Source organism: Phascolarctos cinereus, unplaced genomic scaffold, assembly GCF_003287225.1.
Source record: "Phascolarctos cinereus isolate Bilbo 61053 unplaced genomic scaffold, phaCin_HiC Scaffold_4;HRSCAF=312, whole genome shotgun sequence".
In the NCBI taxonomy this organism is placed as follows: Eukaryota; Metazoa; Chordata; class Mammalia; order Diprotodontia; family Phascolarctidae; genus Phascolarctos; species Phascolarctos cinereus.
This window is the reverse complement of record NW_027555847.1, coordinates 593,247,271-593,268,749: the sequence shown is the minus strand read 5'-3', so window position 1 is coordinate 593,268,749 and position 21,479 is coordinate 593,247,271. Positions and strand designations below refer to the sequence as shown.

At 38.9% G+C, this 21,479-nt stretch overlaps 1 protein-coding gene across 5 annotated transcripts in view; it reads left to right on the top strand.

Moving 5' to 3' along the window:
* Positions 1-639: 639 nt before the first annotated feature.
* The window catches only part of RNF19A (ring finger protein 19A, RBR E3 ubiquitin protein ligase), a 74,844-nt gene continuing 54,004 nt past the window's right edge, over positions 640-21,479 (top strand). For 2 of the 5 annotated variants that reach the window (XM_078153681.1, XM_078153682.1), the window contains exons 1-2: positions 1,823-2,054; positions 5,457-5,611. The gene's annotated coding sequence lies outside the window, so the exon portion shown is untranslated. Of the gene's footprint in view, positions 792-1,102; positions 1,192-1,822; positions 2,055-2,469; positions 2,495-5,456; positions 5,612-21,479 lie in introns of those variants that run through there. The other 3 variants (XM_020969353.2, XM_020969327.2, XM_020969346.2) reach the window with 3 other exon arrangements.

Below are 21,479 nucleotides of genomic sequence, written 5' to 3'. Positions count from 1 at the left end.
TATATTTTGCAACTCTAAACATTGTTGGTCTAGGGGTATAATTTTAGGTATTCAAAACAAAAGCCACTCTCTAGTTAGCTCTTAAAGGGTTCAGCTTGACTCTTTTCTACTATCTATCTATTTGTCATACCTTTATTTTTGGAGGAAAGACTAAATGAACAAAAGCGTAGGTTTGGAGGACTTTGAAAGAGTAGGGTAAGGATAGGACTGTATCATTTCACTTGCAAAACTTCCTATGCAAGGACCTTCTTGATACTCCCAGTTATTAGCACTCTCCTGAAATTACTTTGTATCATTTTGCATTTATTTTCATGTGTACATGTTGTATTTGGCAGTAAAAACTCGTTGGGAGCTACGACTTTCATTTTTCTTTGTCTTGAACAAAAAAATCTAATGGAGAGTGGGAAGAACCTTAGGGACGACCCAATCTGGTCCAATGCCTTCATTTTACGTATGAGGAAGCCGAAATTTGGGTTTAGTGACTGCCCAAGGTTACACAGGTGGTAATCACTGAACTTGGGATTTGAACCCAGGTATTTTTACTCTAGAGCTAGTACCGGAATGGACTGAATTATGTTTTGAAAAGGAACTCCCCGCCCCCGAGGGGGACGGCTTGAAGCAAAGGAAATCAAGAAGCATTTATGAAGCACCCACTAGGCACAGCCTTAAACGGCAGAGATGAGAAGAAAGTGAAAAAGGCAGTCACGGTCTCAAGAAGCTCACAGTCTAATGGGGGAAGACAAGATACAAACATTCGTCTACAAACAGAATATATACAGGATAAACTGGAGGTAATTTCGGAAGAAAGGCATTGAGATTAGGGAATAAAGTTGAAGATAGAGGTAAAAGATGCAAAAACGGAATGAAAACGACCCAAAAAGGTACATAGGATAGATTTAACTAAAGCAGGGACTCGATCCGGAATCGAAGAACTTTTTATATATGTGTGTGTGTACACACACACACACACACACACACACACGGTACGTTTATTTCAACGAAATTGGTTTCCGTGGCCATCCTATGCATTTAAAAACATTATTCTAGCAAGGGATGCATAGGCTTCCCTGGACTGCTCCGGACCCCTCTTCGGGCCCAAGCCCCCGCAAGCACTGCCCGGTTGGGATTCTCCCCGGATCCGGGTCGACAAGAAGACGCATCTCCTTGGGCCGCAGCCGGCGGACGACGTGGGTGAGTGGTTCCGATGGGCTCCCCCTGGAGAGGAGTCGGACAGCCGGCGGGGCGAGGCTGGGGATGCCCCGAGCACCTGCCCCGCAGCGGCAGGTCCGGAGGGCCCCAGCCTAAAGCCCGCAAGCCAGCGGCGTTCGTCGGTAAAGAGCGCGGTATGGAAAGAAAGAAAGAAAAAGAAAAGCCTGTTGCAAAGTTGCCCGGCCGTGGCCGACCTGCAGCACCCGCACGCGGCGAGGCCGCCGAGGCCGGCGCCGCCAGGTGGGGGCGAGGCTTCCGAAGGCGGCCACGGTCTCGAGGCAGGACCGCGGGGTGGGGAGGGGCCGAAGGAGGGGGCGTAGGATAGAGCAGAGGCGGCGCCCCGAGCTGCACCGCTGGGAAGGGGGGAGCGTTAACGGCGCTAGCGGTGACTCGGGACAGCGGGGGCGGGGTTGGGGAAGGGAGAGCCACAGAGGTGCCCGCCAGGGCTGGAGAGCGGCCCCCCGGGCAACCGCCGCGTTCTCAAAGCTCCGAGGCTCCAGGCCAAGGGGGCGTGACGCCGCCGTGACGCAGCTGCGGGGCACGCGGGGCGGGGCGGAGGCTGGGAGGAGGAGGAGGAGGCGGCGGCGGAGGAGGAGGCTGGAGAATGGCAGTTGTCGGGAGGAGCCTCCGAGATCGGGCCGAGGAGGAGGAGTCCGGGAAACGGGCCGCCTGGACCCCTCCTCCACACCCACCCCCCTGCCCCATCTGAGCGGCGCCTCCGCCCGCCGGACCCCTCCCCCATACTTCTTCCTGCCGCCGCCGCCGCCCCCGGGAGATGGGCCTGGCCGCCAGCAGACAGCGGTGCCCCGGCCCCTGCGGCTGCTGCCTCCGCGCCTGAGTTGAAGGTATCGGGCCTCCGGGAGGGCACGGGAAGAGGAGGGAGGGGAGCCCGAAGAAGGGCGTCTCTGGGACTGCGGTCCGTCTCCGGAGCTGAGGCCGCGGCTCTTTCTCTCTCCGGGACGCCCTTAGAGCCGGGAGCCCTCGGGGAGGGAGAGGCCGGGGAGTGCCCGGCCGGCCTCGGGTTTTGTGTCTGGTTTTGTTTTTTCTGGGTCGGCTCTCGTCGGACAGGGCCGACGCCCTGCCGAACTGGGGGGAACCGCCCCGGGAGTCCCGTCCGCCCTGCCCGCCCTGCCCGCCCGTGCTTTCTTGGGGGTCACCCTCCGGCGGTATTGTGACGGGAAGGGGGCAGCGTCTCCCTTTGAAGCACTTCCCCCAGCCTCCTGAGGGAGGGGAGACCTGAGCGGCGGCCGCCGCGGGGAGGCGGCGGGGGCGGAGCACATTCCTGGTGGGTGAAATCGGCTCTAACGGGACCGTTTTCCGGGTCTCGTTGTAAATTCCGAGAGCCGGGTCCACCCCTCTCCCCTTGCTTCTCCCCCGCACCCCCAGCTGGCGGGGGACCCCAAGAGAGGAAGGCGGGGGTCAGAAGGGAAATGTCCCCTAAAGAGGAGAGTGCTGTGAGGGATGCCGGCGGCCACGGAGGTGTTCCACGGGGGTCCTGGAGTTCCTGCCCCCTCCCCTGTTGAACCTTGAGAAGTAGGGTTCCCCAGCCCCGGGGCCAACCGTACATCATGCCTCTACCTTGGCCATTCCCGTTTTTCCTGCCAGCTGCCCTAACGTTGCTTTCGTTTCCTAGCTCCGTTAAGGGGAAGAAAACGCCAGTTCAGTAATTCTGGGACTGGGTCAGTCAATAGGGAGAGGAAGTAGTGTAGGCTATCTGTATATGGGAGAAGTGTTTACTTCTCTGCATTGAGATTCAGAGATGGAAATATGTAGGAAAGACGCCTTATTCGGTTTTTCCCACTTTACTACTCGGAATTTCTCGTATGTTCTACTAATTGTTAACCCTTAAAAGTGTTGAGAGTGCTCTCATAGTTTTCAAACAGAGATTTACTGGGAATAGGAGTTGCAAATGTTGGTAAGCAATAGAGTCATAATCATCTATGCGATCAACCTTCCTATCCTTTCTGGTTGTCTTAAATTGATCGTAAAGGTTCCTCCCCGTGACGTTTTTCTGTGGGAAAGTTACAAACCATTTTTTTTGTCTTTAAGCATTCATGTAGATGTACAGTCCTACTAGTATCCATTTACATTTTTAGTTTTGTGAACAAGGGTACTATCGAAGTTTTGTTCCCAACTTTTCCATTCACTTATTAGGATCACAAACTGGGCCTTGCTTTTCTTGCAAAAAGTATGAACAGCACTGTATTGGTGAGTTCACCAGGAAAAGACTTTCATACCTAGCTGTACTTTGAAATAAACGTTATTATTAAGCTGTTCATTACTCTTTCTATATGAAATTTTGTTATTCAGTACTTAGGAGTCTGAGTTGAATTAAAGTTTAGAGACATACTTACCTGTTTAGAAAGTAGAGAAATTGTCTCATGTTGAACTCATTTTCAAAAGCTCTTTTTATGAAACTTAGTCCATAAATAGCTCCTTTTAAAGAATATAAAAAGGGTAAAAAATTTTGTTTGAGGGTATCTTATTTTTTATGGATGTCATAGAATTGGAAAGCTTACTGAAAAAAGAGAACCCCCCCACTTCTTCCAGAGAAACAGCTCAGAAGAATGTGAGAATTCTTTTGATGATTAAACTGAAATATTTAGAGGATAGGTTATTTTCTTTTTTGTTTCTTTTGTTAGGTTAGTCTACCGGCATTTAAACTTTGTTATGTCCTCTTCAACCTATCCTGAATAGTGGGCTCTTTGGACTCAGTAGCTTTGTGATAAATCTTCTGCTTATGGGGACTAACCCATAGTTGCTGTTTAGATTTTATTATGTGGATGAAATGTTTAAATTTTAAAGTCTTCATATAGGCTATTTAGGTTTATGGTCTATGGATTATGAAAATATGCTTTGTTTTAAAAATCCACATGTCTAAAAATCTTTACATTTGGAAATTGATGCAAGACAGTAGTCTTGCAAATATTTCTGAATTTCATACTAGACCTTTTACCTTGTGATCTTTTTAAGACTTAAAAATAATCATATCTGAAACAGGCAAATTAATTATCTTATTTATTTTTGGCTGCTTCAATTGGCTATTAATTTTAGTACAGAAGTGGTATTTTTAGTGTCGAAGTTTGTTTCCTGATTTTGGTGCTGAATGTGAGCTTAGCACATCACTTAACTTTTGAGTGGTTTTTCATTTTACTGAACAGGATTATATTATTTTCCCCATAGCATATGAAATAAGTCTCAATAAATGTCTTGTTTTTTATAAAGTACATAAAAATCATACAAAAAATCATTTGAAAAGAAATGTAGTTCATAAAATTTCAGTGTACTTGGTTGGAATCATAGTAACATTTTTGTTGTTGACAGGCCAGCCGTTGGGGCCCTCTTTTTAATGTGACTAAATTTAAAGATTCTAATGTTTTTATTATAGGATTGATGGATGAATTTGGAATAGGTCATTTAAAGGAAACAGATTCTTATGACTTGTATCATTATTTTAATATTTTTTGGTAGCTCATTCTTTGATCTTGAAAATTTAGGTTTAGCACTGAATACTTATTTTGCTTCTAATCATATTTTGGTTTTGTATCAAAGAACATTGAGTTCAAAACTTGAATGTTGGTTCATTTTTCTGTGTCTTCCATAAAATTGATAGACTATTTAAAAGGTTTTATTCTTGTAGCTTAAATTTTCTTAGTATCTCTCTGCTGTGACTTGTAGAACAGCTTTGTCGTTTCTTTTCCCAAATAAACTTCCCCAAAACCTAGTACAGTGTTTTGTACATAGTAGGCACTTTACAAGTGTTAGTTGGATGAATAAATGAATTCCATTTCTTTCTTCAGGCTATTAAGAACGTAGTGATTGACTCTTGGATTATATTCACAAGGCCTTTTCATTTGTCAAATGTACTCTGGTTTCCTCCAGACAAAGCATATGCTTTTATATCTTTAAGGTCTGGAGACAAAATTAGGCCACTTCTGAGTATAAGCAGAGTAAACTAATCATTTCTGAATTTATCAGCAGCAGCATAATGCACTGTGTTTTGCAAACTGCCAGGTCAAGCAGAAATACTTTAATAATTGACTAAAAAGAGAGTACTCTCCTATATGGAACATTTTAGTGCTTAGAAGCTTTGGTCTGACTCCTGTTCAGCAAAATGTTAGTCTGATAACTGATAAACCCTTCTCTACAGCAGCTAAATTTTCCACACTTAATTAAGCTGATAGTTTGGTGAGGGCTTTTTCCTATATCAGAAGCTAATTTTACTGTTGTTATATTTATATTTTCAGTTTTAAGATGTCACTTTGTTAACTGAAAGAAGATGCATAAGATCAAAACAATACACATGTATAACTACATCTGCACAGCTGAAGACAGAGGGATGATATTGCTTTGCTAAATACATCTGTCTATCCCAAATGGTGGTAGACTTCAACCAAAAAAGGTAAGAGATATTTTGAATGCCTGTCAACTTGGTTGTTTTACTTTCCTTCTGATAACTTCCTTATTTATATATTCTGCATTTAAAATAGGAAAAACTTGTGGCTTTTCAAGTACACTAATATTAGTATTTGTGTTTGCTTTCTTCATAGCCTAGACAGCTGAGGAATAATCAGTTTGTTCTCTTGATGGCAACAGTGTGCCTTCAGGACATGACATTGGCCTTGAAAGTGTTCTGGAAACCTTGGTACTACTGATAACAATTAGCTTTTTTGCTTTAAAAAGCATTCAGTGAAATATTAGTTAATTATAACTGTTGTATGTATTTGGAGAAGTTTACATGGCAGAGTTTGAGAAGCATAAGTATCATAACTTGAGTGTTTAATGTATTTGCATATTGATTTATTGTGAAGCAAAAAGCTGCTCAGAAGTTATCTCATTAGTAGAATCATAGAATGTTAGATCTCAAAGAAATCTTAGACAATGTTGTCTAAGCCCTTTGATTTAATAGGTAGGAAGCTGAGACCCAGAGAGATTAAGCAATTTATCCATAGCCACGTTCAAACTTTGTAACAGAGCTGGAACTAGAATTCAGGTCTCCAGACTGGCTTTTGGGCCTAAAAGGTAGTGTGTGTACATCATCCCAAATTGCTGTTTTTAGGCTCTCCCTTGTTCCAGAGACCCCTGGATTATAAATAGCCCTGGTGTAAATGTCAGGAGTAGTCCATGACTGCTTGAGGAAAAGAGTCAGTCTGATGGAGATAAGCCATAGGGGAGAAACACTTGTTAGGGGTGGTATAGAAGGGAGTGTAGACTGGGGCAGCTAGGTGGCGAAGTGGATAGAACACCAGCCTTGGAGGCAGGAGGACTGAGTTTAAATCTGGCCTCAGACACTTACTAACTAGCTGTGTGACCCTGGGCAAGTCACTTAACCCCCATTGCCTCCAGAATTTTTAAAAAAAACCCCAATGCAGAGGGGAGTGTAGAGAAGTTAGCGAAGAACAATAGAGGAAGCTTACAGCATTAGGCTTCTAGATAAATACTATGTTGTATTTATACAACATTGAATCTCTCCAGTTGCATATAAGACATCACTAAGTTAGAGGATGCCTATGTCCCTTTTAGAGGAAGGGGATGTCTCTTCAGATACCAAAGTTGCTATTCAGTTAACCTGGTTTTGATGCTTTTCATTCTTTGGACCTTCACCTCCATGCAGCTGCTCCTCTTCTCTCTACCACCCTCTTCTCCCATTGGTGAGTTCTTCCAAGGACCTCTTATTTTGAGGCAGGGCCCAGACCAGCGCTATTTTTCATTATCCAGACCTTGTCACCATTCCCCCATTACCTTTGACTTCTTTTCAGTCTCTTTATATATAGTTTTCTGCCATTAGAAGGTAAGTTGCTTAATTGCAAGGCTGCTTTTCTTTTTACTATTTTTTGTATCGGACAGTAACAACAGCACTCATTAGCACAGTGTCTGGCATATAATAAGCACTTAATAAATTTTCTTGACTTGAGAGTAACATTTTGAAATGGGGAAAAGTAGCAATTCTTAATAATTTTATTTAAAGATGCATTATAAAAATATGAGAAAATCCAAACAAGGGCACACATTATGCAGTGTTACTTATATTGCACATAAGAACCAATTACAGTTTGCAGTAGGAATTCAGCAGGGCATATTTAGTCAGTCTGAGCATTGGTTTTTAACCAGCTAGCATAGAGGTCTTAACCATTTTTTGTGAGATGGATCTTTTTGGCAGTCTGGTGAAACCTATGGATCTCTTTTCAGAATGTTTGTTGCCTGTATTCACAATAGAAGGAAATACTATATTTTAATTAGAGATTAGTGAAAATAAAGATATAATATTTTTACCCAGCCAAGGTCATGGACCTCCTGAAATCTATCCACAAACTCTAGTTAAAGAATTCCTGATCTAGCCTGATCTTTCTAGTTGAAGGATTTGTGGTAAATAGCTTGTGGGTTTTTTCAACTGAAATCTTAAAATTCAGAACCCTAGTGGGAAGAAAATTAAAACTGATCCATTTTCTACCTGCCTTTCTTGCTGCCAAATAAAGTACTATTTAAAGATGTGTGGAACTGACATGAATGAAAACAATGTGTATCCTTTCTAAACCAAGGGTACCATTTGAAAGAATTCTGTTGATATTGGAGCTAGATGAGCAGGTATAGCTAAGGCAGCTAGGTGATGAAGTGATACATGATTCATCATATTGTATTACAATACAATATAGTAGATACATGATATAGCTTCTGCTTATTGGGATTAATCTATAGTTAATGTAGAGTAGATAGAACTAGACCTAGAGTCAGGAAGACTTGAGTTCGAATACAGCCTCAGACACTTAGGACACTGGGCAAGTCACTTAATGTCTATCAGCCTCAGTTTCCTCAACTGTAAAATGAGGATTATAATAGCACCTACCTCGCAGGGTTACAAGGCTCAGTCCTCACAATGATGATTCATCAGTTGAGTGATTTTCACTAATACTCTACCGGCACATATCAGAACTTCATAAATACTTATTCCCTAGTACATTGCTTTTCATAAGAAAAAGTAACATGTAAATAAATGCTGGCTATTATTATTTTTAAAATTTAAAAAATTTTTATTATTAAAAATAGGCCTTTTTATTGTTTGTATATTATGCTAAATGCCAGTGGAACCATTAAACTGGCCTGATAAAGTTTGCTGAAATTTCTGGAACCAGACCAAAAAAATCCTCATTAAATCAAAAGAGTTTATCCTTATGTGTTGATTATGGTATCCAAATTATGTTTGTGGCAAGTATCAGAGACAAAAATCTTCCTTTTGAATCTTAGTATTCTACTAGGACTACTAGAAGAAGTGCCCCCAGGATAAGCAGAACTGAGAAGTAAAGATTATATATACTAGTAATCTAAATTTTCTCCTCTTTTTCCCTCTGGCTTCACTACTACAATCTTAATATCTAGAATATATATTTGTCCTTAACTCTTTTATTTTTTTGGAAGTGAGATCCTCACAGAAGGGTTGAGAAAAGCATTAGTTTTAATTTTTGTACTTTTTGTTAATTCCTGGAATTGCTTTACCTTGCCTATATAGTATGCATATTTTTTTTTAACAAAAAAATATATTCTCCATGTAAAACCTCATAGAGCCCAAGAAGGGTTTTTGTTTGTTTATTTTCTTTTAAATAAATATGAATGTGAAATGAAGTTTGGGGAAAATCTGTTTTAGGCCCTAGGACCAATATATGACAAGGCATGGAGGAAGGAGTAGGAGAAAACAGGAAAAAATAAAAATGTTAATCTGGTTAGAAGTCATTTTGTAGGTGAAAGTGAGAGGCCTTAGTCTAGGACAGTCTGTTCAGTTAAATATAGCTTGATAATGGTGTCTGTCAAAGGAAACTAGAAGATTCTAAGAGGTGAACTATCTCCTTTCAGTAGGCTAACATGGACTTGGGGATTGTTTTTTCCCTATACTGTATTAGGAAGGTGATGACCGTTTCCAAAAACCAAGAAGAGACATTTATGTTAACTAAAACACCTGGTTTATGTAGTCTGTGTATTTTCTTAGCAAATATACATACATATATATACTTTTTCAAACAAAACAAATAGACATTTTAACTAATTTTGATTATGTGGGAAATGTTTGTGTATAAAAAATAATTTCAGCAAAATTAATGTGAAAAGATGGAAATATAATTAAAATACTTAGGGAAAGAGTAGAGTGTTTTGAATGATTGGATAGCCTGAATAATGTAGGATTAACCAGTTTTAATCCTTGAAGATACCAAGTCTTTTAAATATAGTGATACAGTATACTAAAAACAAATTTTTGGGTAGGGGATATTTTTCCCCAATTATAGAGAAAGGTTTTGTATATGTGAAGCCAGATTTTGATCCCAGGCATCTCTTTTCTTTTCCCCCTTTGGCTTGGTGCCATGGATAGAGTGATAACCTTGGGGTCAGGAATACCCAAGTTCAAATCCTTCCTTAGACTGTGTGATCTTGGGCAAGTCAATTACATTTTTTTTCATTTTCAGTTTCCTCATATGTAAAATGAGGGGGTTATACACTTAGTGACCATCTCATCTCCAACAGATATCCCCCTCTACCCCCTACCCCCTCTCTCTCTCTCTCTCTCTCTCTCTCTCTCTCTCTCTCTCTCTCTCTCTCTCTCTCTCTCTCTCTCTCCCTCCCCCTCCCCGTCTCTCTCTCATCTTCAGTCTCTCATTATCTCCTGGATGCTTCCTTACTAGCTATATACACATGCCCATGTCTTCCCTTCATTCTCAAAAAACCCTTATTTAATCCATCCATCCCTACTAGCTATTGTTCTGTATGCACTCTTCGCTCTAAACTCCTTGAAAAGGCTGTCTACAATAGTGGTTTCCACTCTTCCTTTTTTCTCACTCTCTTCTTAATTCTCTACATCCTGACTTCATACCTCATTGTTCAACTGAAACTGCTCACTTTAAATATAATGACATTTTCTCAATCTTCATCCTTTTTGACCTCTACAGCTTTGGTACTGTCAGTCACTCCCTTCCTGACACTTTCTTTTCTCTCCAGGTTTTTGTGACACTGCTGCATCGAGGTTTACCTTCTACCTGTCTTGATAGCTTTGACTCATTTTCCTTTGCTAGATCTTTATCCAGGTCATGTCCTCTAACCCTGGGTGTCCCAGGGCTCTGCCTCTTCTCTTCTCCCTCTATATTATTTTACTTAGTGATCTCATCAGCACCCATGGATTCAACTATCTTCTCTATGCTGATGATTCTTAAACTTTATCCACTTCATCCTCTCTGCTGACCTCCACTCTCACATGTCTAAGTGTCTGTTAGACATCTTGCACTGGGTGTTCCCTAGACATCTTAAACTCCATATATCTAAAATGGAACTCATTCTTTCCCCAAAAACTCTCCCCTCCTTCTAAGTTGCTTATTACTGTCGAGGGGATCATTTTTGTCCTCCCAGTCACTTAAGCTTGCAAGCTCATTCTCACCGTCATATCCAATCTGTTGCCAAAGACTGCCAATTTTACCTTTATGACATTTCTTGTATATGCCCTCGTCTCTCTTCTGATACTGAAACCACACTGAGGTTCAGCCTTCATCATCTTATGCTTGGACTATTGGCAATACCCTGTTGGTTGATCTGCCAAAAAGGTCTTTGGCATAGGTCTGACCATGCCACACACACATCCCTCCCTCTCGCCCCCAAATACATACAGTCAGTAAACTCCAGTGGTTTCCTATCACCTCCAGAATAAAATATAAAATCCTGTTTAGCATTCAAAGACTGCTCCCAGTCCACCTTTCCAGTCTCCTTACACCTTATGATCCTCCCTTCACCCCCCAGATATTCAGCTTGCCAGTGATATTGATCTCCTTCCTGTTACTTGAACAAGACAATTCATTGTCCTCTGACTCCAAGCATTTTCACTGACAGTTCCTGATGCTTGGAATACTACCCGTCCTTATTTCCACCTTCTAGATTCCCTTACTTCCTCCAAGTCAGCTAAAATCCTGTCAGGAAGCTCCCTTAATTCTAATTCCTTTACTCTGTTGAATATTTTTACTTTATCCTTTGTATAGTTTGTATGTAGCTTTTTGCAGGCTGTCTCTCAAATCACACTGTGTGTTCCTGCAGGGCAGAGACTGTCTTTTACTTTTCTTTCTATCCCTAGTGCTTAGCAAAGTGCTTGGTACATAGTAGGTACTTAATAAGTATGTATTGACTGACTGACTCTAAGGTCACTTCTAACTCCAAATCTGTGAGCCTATGATTTATGAGAGCATCAAATTGATTTTTGGTGACTTTAGAAGGAATTGGACCAAAGGAAGACCATGTGTTTACATTGAAAGAAGCTAAGACTTAAATTGAAAGCTGGATAAATCATAATTGGTCTTTAGCATTACCATCTTATCCTCATTTTTGTCCTAGTATCCCTGGCACCTAGCACAATGCCTGGCACATAGTATATGCTTAACATAGCTGTTTATTAATCTTTAACAGACTTTTTGTAGTTCACCTACTCTGTGAAAAGGACTGTGCTAAGCTCTGAACATATGGAGAGGTATAAGACATGATCTCTGCCATTGTGAACCTGTTGTAGTTAGAATAAAAGTGCCAGGTGAATGAAGGTGCTTTATGAGTTCAGAGAAAGGAAAGAATCCTATTGAGCTTCAGCATTTAAGGGAGTTGTTGTTTTGTTTTGTTTTGTTTTGTTTTGTTTTTGGAGGAAAGGAGTTCGGACCTGAGTATTAAAGGTTGGTTAGGATTTAGTAAGCAGAAGGAAGGGAAGACCAGAGCATAGCCAGAGGAATGGAACATCATGTGCTGAGAACATTAAGTAGGCCAGTTTTAATGGAGTATAGAGTGGGTAAGAGGGGGGTAGTCTTCTGGAAGAAGGTTTGAATTCAATTGTGAAGAGTTTAAAATGTTGTGGAAGTTTGTATTTTATCCTAACGGCAATAGGAAACCATGTGAAACTTTTTTGAGTAGAATAGTTACATTACTACCCATGTTTTAGAAATGTCACTTTGTAAAATGTTGGTGGAGGGTGGATTGATTGGACAAGGGAAGAGATTGGAGGCAGGGAGACCAGTTAGGAAGTTATTGTAAGACATGATGAAAATCTGAACTAGGAAGCATTTGAAGGGGATGGATAGATATTTTGGAGGTAGAATTAATTGATTAGTTATTGGGGGTGGTGGTTAGTGAGAGAGAGTGAAGGATAAAGCTAACTCCAAGGTTATAAATATTGGTGGCTGGAAAGATGGTAGTGCCTTGTATAATATTAGGGAAGATCAGAAGAGGGGTGGGTTTTGGGTAGCAGATTTGGTTTTCTTTTGGATATGTTGAATTTGAAATGCATATGGGACATTCAAGTAGTGATATCCAGCAGACTGGGGTACGTGAGATAAGGATAGGATGTGTTGATTTAGGAGTCATCTGCGTAGAGATAGATGGTAATTGAATCCATAGGAGCTGATGATATCACCAAGAGAAAGTATATATAGAGAAAAGGGTACAGGACAGAGCCCTAGGATATAGCTGCACATAGAGCAGGACATGAATAATGAGCCAAGAAAGGAGAAGGGTGCCTTAAAAATCTTCTAGTTTAATCTACACCCGTATAGGAATCCCTTTCACAGCATGTCTGGTATAATCATTGAGCCTTTGCTTGAAAACTGAGACTGATAGGGAATTCATTACTTTCTAAGGCAGCCTATTCCACTTTGATCAAATTAATTGGAAGTTTTTCCTTTCCGTATGTGGTATGGAAATTTCCTTTTCAACTTCTACCTGTTGCTTTTCATTCTGCCCATTAATCATTCTTCTACATGATAGCCCTTCAGATCTTTAAAAACTACTAGCAAGACACACACACACACACACGGGGGGGGGAGACAAAATGTTTAGTCTTTTTTTTACCAGTCTAAACATCCTTCGATGGCATGTTTTCAAGTCACCTCACTATCCTTGGTTGCCCTCTTTTGGATATTTGGCAATATCCTTCCTAAAAGCTGCCCTTTGTATTTACAAAATATTAAGGAGTACTCCAGTAATAGAGTACTTCTCAGACTTTTAGTATTATAAGTTACTATTTAGAACTGAAATTAATATAATTTCATATTTTGAAATGCTATAAATCAGGCTTTTCATTGATTTGCACCCAACTTAGCTTTTTATAGCATCATTGGCTCTAGGCCTGGAAGAATTAGTTGAAGTTACCTTGTATGTAAGATGTTGCTATTCTGTCATAAAGGGTGCTCTTATATTTTCTAGTAAAACTGGATTTCTTTTTCCTCCTTTATCCAGTTTCTCTTCTTTAGAGATCTTCAGTTTCATGACTGTGAGGTAACTTTTACTTCTTTCCTGAGGAATTGCTAATTGGAAGCTTATTGTGTAGCTGATATAAACTAGATTATGGAATGATAAATTAAAAATATCTTAAGTGAGTGATTTGGATTCAACAGACCTAAAAATCTACCCCTTCTCTAATTGGATAGAAAAAGTAAGGTTTTTCTATTTCAGAAATTGTTTAAGTATTTATTGTGTTAGGCCTCTAAGGTCCCAAAAAAGTATATTAATAGCCCACATTTGTATAGTGCTTTAAGATTCATAAAGTACTTTCCTTGTAACAGCTGTGTAATTTAGACTATGAAATATGAAAATATACATGCATATAATATAGGAAATAAAATTTTTTGTTATATTGAGTCTGTGTCTGTATATATGTAACTTCAGTTCTTCAGAGACTCAATTTCTTCAGTATAGTACTCTTTTCACTGATGCAGATTACAGTTCATCTTTGTCTTAGTGATCTGCTTTCAGGAGTTTGCTGTGTGGGGAAAAAAAAATAATAAACCTCTTGTGGATAACCTTATGACGAGTCTCTCTGAACTTAGCCTGGTCCTCAGTCAGTTTCCAGTCCTTTTATTGGTAGTCTTTCTAGTTTTCAGGACCTTATTAGACCTTATGCTTTGCTGCTGTAGTCTTTGAGAGTTTAGGGATTACTCCCAAGAAATGATTTGGAAACATCTGAGGGGAGTACTGTAGTGGAGGATATAATTATATTAGTAACCAGTTGTTCTTTCCTCAAGTCTCTCTCCACTTTAGTCTATCTTACACGTTCTTGCCACAGTTATTTTCCTTAAGCACAGATCTAAACGTCACTCTCCTATTGAATCAACACCGCTGCTTTCATATTGCTTCTAGAATAAAATACAAATTCCTTATTTTAGCTTTTAAAGCCTTTTACAACTATGCCCCAGCCTGTCTTTCCAGCATCATTATAATCTCTTTATATTCATTCCTGACATGTATGTATTATATGCTTACGTATATCTCATTTTCCTAGTTTGAATGTAAGCTCTATATGAGTAGGGATTGTTTTGTTCATGGCATTTGTATCCTCATGATCTAGCACAGTTCCTGACACATTTGTTGTTGTTCAGGCCATGACCTCATGGACTTTTTAATGTTCCACTAGGTTTTTCTTTGCAGTTACAAAAAGCCCAACCATCTTGAAAGTATTTTTAATACCCTTTGTTCACAAGGCAAAAGCGGGCAGCTTTTGCAGGCTTTAAATGAGGAATGAGATTGGTAATAGCCCATTCTTGTTTATTTGTACCACTTGGGAACAGAGGTCCCAAAAAATGCAAAATTATGTAATCAAGACTTTTTTTGGTTTCCAAATGTTTTTAAATTTACTTTTTAAAATTTGGGTGTATCAAATGTAATATTTAATATTAATCTTTAAAATTTATTGGTACAATTTATGTTGATACAGATTCCCAACAAACAGCCAAGCAAATTGCCTTATAAGGAATATTCCCTGAAAGTATTTGGTTTCGCCATTGTTAATGGAAAAGAAAAATGTCTTTTAGTTTGAAGTGATATTAATATTGGTTATTGTATTTGACCAGTGAGTCAAATACAGTTTTGAGTTTTTTGGGTGTTGTTTTTAACTCATGTTATTATAATGATTATGTATATTATTTCTTTTAACTGTTTTCATAACTCTTTTTCCATTCACACAAGTCTTTCTGTAATTTCTCTGAATTCTTCATATTTGCAATTCCTTACAAGCATAGTCACATTTCGTTATATAATATGCTCATACATTTTTCCAGTTGTGTGTATATTTTGTTTCCAGATTTTTATCATTAATAATGCCACTATGAATGTTTTACACATATGAGTCTTTTCTTGCTACCCGTAACTTCCTTGGAATATAGTATCTGTTGTAGAATCTCCAGGTTAGACAGTAGGGACAACCTAATAAAGTTTCACAGATCCATTGGCAGTAAATTAACATGTCAGTCTTTCCACAGCTCCTGCAAAAATGAGCATTCCCACCTTATGACATTTTTGATGGCTTGATAGGTTTGAAGCAATACCTCAGGGCTCTTTTGCATTTCTCTAATTATTAGTGGTTTTGAACATTTTTTTCACGTGGGCATTGGTTGTGTCCTTTTGAAAACTGTTCCTATGCTTTTGGAATGGTAATTTCTTTAAAGTACATTTTATTGATGTCTTTTGTCTTTATGTCACAGTTGCATTTCAGCACCCACTTCAGAATGAACTCTCTTGTGACAAAAGAAAAACAAGCAAAACGTCAGATATTTGCCACAATTGAGGATACGTGCAATGTGTTCTAGAGTCCCCTGCCTTTCTGCTTTGAGGAAGATTTGTTTCATTATTGCTTCTCCTTAACTTTCATGGATTTTTTCAGTCGTTCACAGTTCATCTTCCTTTTGTTGTTATTTTCCTTAGTATTGTTTTAAGTAGTCAATCAATAACATTAATTGAGCACCTGTTGTGTGCCTTGCAAGTGCTGTACTGGAAATGCAAAGAAAGGTAAAAGATAGTCCCTGCTGTCAAGAAGTTCACAGTCTGATGGAGGAGACTACACAGATTAAATTGGAGACAATCAACAGAAAAAGGCACTGGAATTACGGGGTTTGGGAAAGGCATCCTATAGAAGGTGGGATTTTGGCTGGGACATGAAGGAAGCCAGGGAATCGAGGAGATACAGATGAAGGGGGAGGTGGTATTCCAGGCATGAGAACAGCCAGTGAAAATGCTCAAAGTCAAGAGATGGATTATCTTGTTCATGTAACAGCCAGGAGGCCAGTTTCACAGGAAGGATGAATGTGTGGAGGGGCAAGGTGGTGTGTGGAGTGTAAGGAGACTGGAAAGGTGGCATGGGTAGTGGCAGGTTATGAAAATCTTTGAATGCTAAACAAGATTTTATATTTGATTCTGAGTTGATTTGGGAGCCACTGGAGTTTATTGAATGGGGTGGAGTGGGACATGGTCACACCTATACTTTAGGCAGCTGACTGGAGAGTGGACCAGAATGAAGAGAGACTTGTGGCAAGTAGATCCACCAGGAGGCTGTTGTAATAGTCCAGACTTGAGGTGATGAGGGCCTATACCTTAGGATGGTGTCATTATTAGAGAAGAGAAGAGGGCATATATAAGATACTCCAGAGATGAAATTGACCAGCCTTGACAGCTGATTGGATATGAGAGAGTATGATTGAAATGAGTGAAGAAAGAGTCAAGGATGACACATAGATTGTGAGCCTGAGTGACTGATGTTACCCTTGACAGTAAGAGGGAAGTTGGAAATGGAGAGAGTTTGGGAGGAAGGGTAATAAGTTCAGATTTTTGAACATGTTTAGTTTAGGGACATCTCTAGTTGTAGATATCTAAAAGGCTATTGGAAATAGGAGTCTGGAGAGGTTGGGAGAGAGGTTAGGGCTGGATAAGTAGATCTGGAATTCATCACCATAGAGATAATTGAAACTGTGGGAGTTGATGAGATAACCAAGTGAAATAGTATAGAAGGAGAAGAGGCATAGGACAGAGCCGTGGGAAACACCCACTTTTAATGGGCATAACACATGAAGATCTAGCAAAGGAAACGAGTTGAAGTATCAGAAGGAGGGGAACCACAGTAGAGTAGTGACATGGAAACTTAGAAAGAAGAGAGTATCAAGAGGATATACTGTAGTTTTTTAAAGCTCTTCTCCAGTCAGTAGGTATCCACTTCATTTCCAGTTCTTTTGTGTACCACAAAGAATACTGCAATTAATATTTCATTAAATAATTGAACCTTTGTTTTTCTGTCTTTGGCTTTTTGAGGAATTTATACCAGTAGTGCAATAGGTAGGTCAGAGGGTTTGGAGAGTTTTGGTCACTTTTCTCGCATATTTCCAAACCATTATCTAGTAGTACCATTGGATCTCTTCACAGTTTTACCAACAGTGGAATCACTGTCATCCTATAGTTAGTTCCTCTGTTATTGTCATTCCCCATCCTTTTCATCTTTTCCAGTTTGCCTAGTAGTCTCTTTTAAATAAGGTAACAAAGTCTATTTATTATGTCCTATTACTAAAAATTGTCAGAGAATTAACGTATTGCTGTTACAATACTTACCTAGAGAAAGATCCAGAGAGGCTTGAAGACCAGACAAAATCTCATTTCAATACTAAAAAAGACTGGTTAAATCTTAAAATAAAGGGGTAGGATCACTGAAAACTGAAACTAGAACTATCTTGATTGATCAGTAAGGTTAAGCAGCTCCATCCCTACAGGGTGAAAGGGTTCAGAGAACAACAACTAAAATTATTAGGGTGGATGGAGTAACTACCAAATAGAGACAGCTTAAAAAGATTAGGATCCTTGAGTCTAAAAAGGCAAAAGCCTAGACAGGGATATAGAGGGATCAAGACATGGATAGGGGTGAACATAGATTTATTTACCAAATCCAAGGGCATTAGAACTTGGACTTTGGACTGAGTTCCAGGCATGTAACAGGTTGTTTGAGTCTGGGAAAGTTACTGAAATGCTGTTTGACTTTTAAAGCGCTTTATAACCTGGATCCTCCCTATTTTTTAAATTTTATTATGCTTTATTCTCCTCTAGTTATGCCCTAGAAATGCCTTTGTGTGTGATTTCCAAATCTGTACCTCCAGCATTGACTTCTCTTATAATTTCCATACCTGAATCTCCATTTGCCTATATCTATCTTCATTTCCATAAGCGTTTTCATGCTTAACATGTTTGAACTTTTCCCTAAAACCTATTCCTCCTGACTATTTATACTTTTTCTTCCCAAGATAACACTGATGGTTAGGTGGTACAGTTAGCTTGACCTGGAATCGGGAAGATGATTTGACTTCAGAGCCAGCTTTAGACACTTACTAACTGTGTGATCCAGGGCACGTCACTTAGCCTCTATCTGCCTTAGTTCGCTCTTTTGTAAAATGGGGATAATAATAGCACCTACTCCCAGAGTTGTTTTGAGGATAAATTGAGATGATACTTGAAAAGCACTTTACAGACTTTAAAGTTGCTGTATAAATTCTACTATCATCGTCACCACCACCATCATCATTATCCAGTTTCCCATGTTAAATTCAACCTACTAGGTTTAAGATACTACATGTTTATAACCTTAAGGTTATCTTTCACTTTTCTTTCTTCTCATCTCTTATGTCTAGTCAGTTACCAGTCAGTCAACTAGCATTTATCATATGCCAGATGTTGTACTAAGCATTGGAGATGCAAAGAAATGCAGAAGAAAGTACCTGCTGTCGGGGACCTCATAGTCTAATGGAGGAGACAACATGCAAACACCTATGCACAAACAAGATACACTGGATAAATTGGTCCTGTTTTAGTAGATAAAAGTGCTACACCTGGCCTCAGGAAAATCTTGGATTCATGTATTACCTCAGGCATTTAACTGGCTGTGTAACTATTAGCAAGTCACAATCTCCTTACACCTCAGTTTCCTCATCTGTAAAATGGGGATAATAATACCTCATACCTACCTTGTGGTGGTGTTAGGAGAATCAAATGAGGTAGCATATATATGTAATATGCTTCTGTAAACCTTAAAATGCTATATAATAAATACCATGATTTCTTATGTTTTGAAAGCTTAAAGATCCAATTCTGCCAATTAATTTTGATATGAAATATCACATTGTCTTATAGATATAGAATTGTTTAGAATGGGAATATTTTAATATTTTTAAAAAGTGAGCTTCAATTTTTAAAATTTAATAGTATTTTATTTTTTCCAATTACATGAAAAGACAAATTTTCAACACTCATTTTTTGAAAAATGTTGAGTTCCAAATTCTTCTCCCTCCCCCTTTCCTGAAAATGGCAGGAAATCTGATATAGGTTATATCTGTGCAATCATGTAAAATGTACTTCCACATTAGCCATGTTATGAAAGAAAAAATAGAACAAAATGAAAAAACCGAAGTGAAAATAGTATGCTTCAATCTATATTCAGACTCCATCAGTTCTTTCTCTGGATGTGGATAGCATTTTTAATCATGACTTCTTTGGAATTATCTTGGATCATTGTATTGCTGAGAAGATCTAAGTCAGTCATAGTTGATCATTGCACAGTGTTATTGTTACCATGTACAATGTTTTCGTGGTTTTGTTCACTTCACTCAGCATCAGTTCATGTAAGTCCAGGTTTTTCTGAAATACACCTGCTCATCATTTCTTACAGCACAGTAGTATTCTATTACATTCATATACAACAGCTTGTTCAGCCGTTCCCCAATTGAGGGGCATCCCCTCAATTTCCAGTCCTTTGCCACCACAAAAAGAACTGCTATAAATATTTTTGTACATGTAGGTCTTTTCCCCTTTTTTATGATCTCTTTGGGATACAGACCTGGCAGTATTATTATTAGATCAAAGGGTATGCACAGTTTTATAGCTCTTTGGGCATAGTTCCAAATTGCTCTCCAAAATGGTTAGATCAGTTCACAACTCTGCCAGCAATGCATCAGTGTCTCAATTTTCCCACATCTTTCTCAGCATTTGTCATTTTCCTTTTTTGTCATATTAGTCAATCTGATAGGTGTGAGGTGATACCTTAGAATTGTTTTAATTTGCATTTATGTAATCAGTGGTGATTTAGAGCATTTTTTCATATGATTCTAGATAGCTTTGGTTTCTTCATTTGCAAACTGCTTGTTCATGTCCTTGAATCATTTATCAGTTGGAAAATGAGTTGTATTATAAATTTGATTCAGTTCTATGCACATTTGAGAAATGAGGCCTTTATGCTTGTTGTAAAAATTGTTTTACAGTTTTCTGCTGTCTTTCTACTCATTATTGCATTGATTTTGTTTGTGCAGAACCTTTTTAGTTTAATATAATCAAAATGATTAATTTTGCATTTTGTAGTGTTGAGCTCCAACTGGGGACTAATGCTGTATCTACCCTTGCCATCTAGCTGCCTCAAGGAATTGTAAATCCTCTTTTTAAATTGTAAATTATGGAGGAATTAAGATGAGGAGATTACCACAGAAGTAAACTTTTGTTTTTTGTCTTTTGGTATGAGGCTAAATTTTGGACCTCAGGTATAACTCTTTTGCTATTTTAGGGACTTAGTTCAGTGTTTAATTGCTAGATGGTGGAGTTTACATTTCATCTTGAACTGTCTCATTGTTAATGACTGCCAAATTGAGCCCTGATACGTTAACCTGCACTATAGTTACATATGTATATATTTGCTTCAGGCTATAGTTGATACTCTGTTTCTAATTGTCTACATAGGGTGCATCAATTTGACTATCCTGACACAGGATTATCGTATCTATGAAGAAACTGAATTTTTGTTTTAAAACCTATTTTGATGGTATTTTAAAAGATTCAGAGAAAAAAATAAATAGCTGCTCCTTTAAAAAAAAAAGGAGGGGGGCAGGGTTATATAATGTACAGGGCCAGGAGGGAGAGGGGACACCATTATCCTAGAAAAAAATTAAACTACGTATGTGAAGGCAGTACCTTCTCCATATTCTACTTAACATTTTGTATAGCAGTTTGAGGTTTTTGAGGTTTATCATCAAGCACTTTTCTCACAAAAACTCTAAAATTAGATAATATATTTTCCCTTAAATGTAAAAAGTTTACATTTAATAAAATTGAATCTTAGTGGATGTGACTTGCCCAGGATCACACCCCACTAACAGTGTTGTTTTGTTTTTGTTTTTTAATTTTGGTTGCATTTTGAATTTTGAGCTCTGTCTCGCCCTCCCTCCCAACCCTGAATTAGAGAAGGCTAACATTTGACACAGATATATATGTGAAACCATACGTATATACTTCGTATATCAGTTCTTTCTCTGGAGATGGAAAACATCTTCCTTTGTAAAGTCCTTTGTAATTGATTTGAATGTTGTATTGCTCAGAATAACTTAGTCATTCACAGTTACTCTTTGAACAGTATTGCTGTTATTGTATACAATGTTCTCTTGGTTCTGCTCATTTCATTCTTCATTATTTCATTCAAGTCTCTCCAT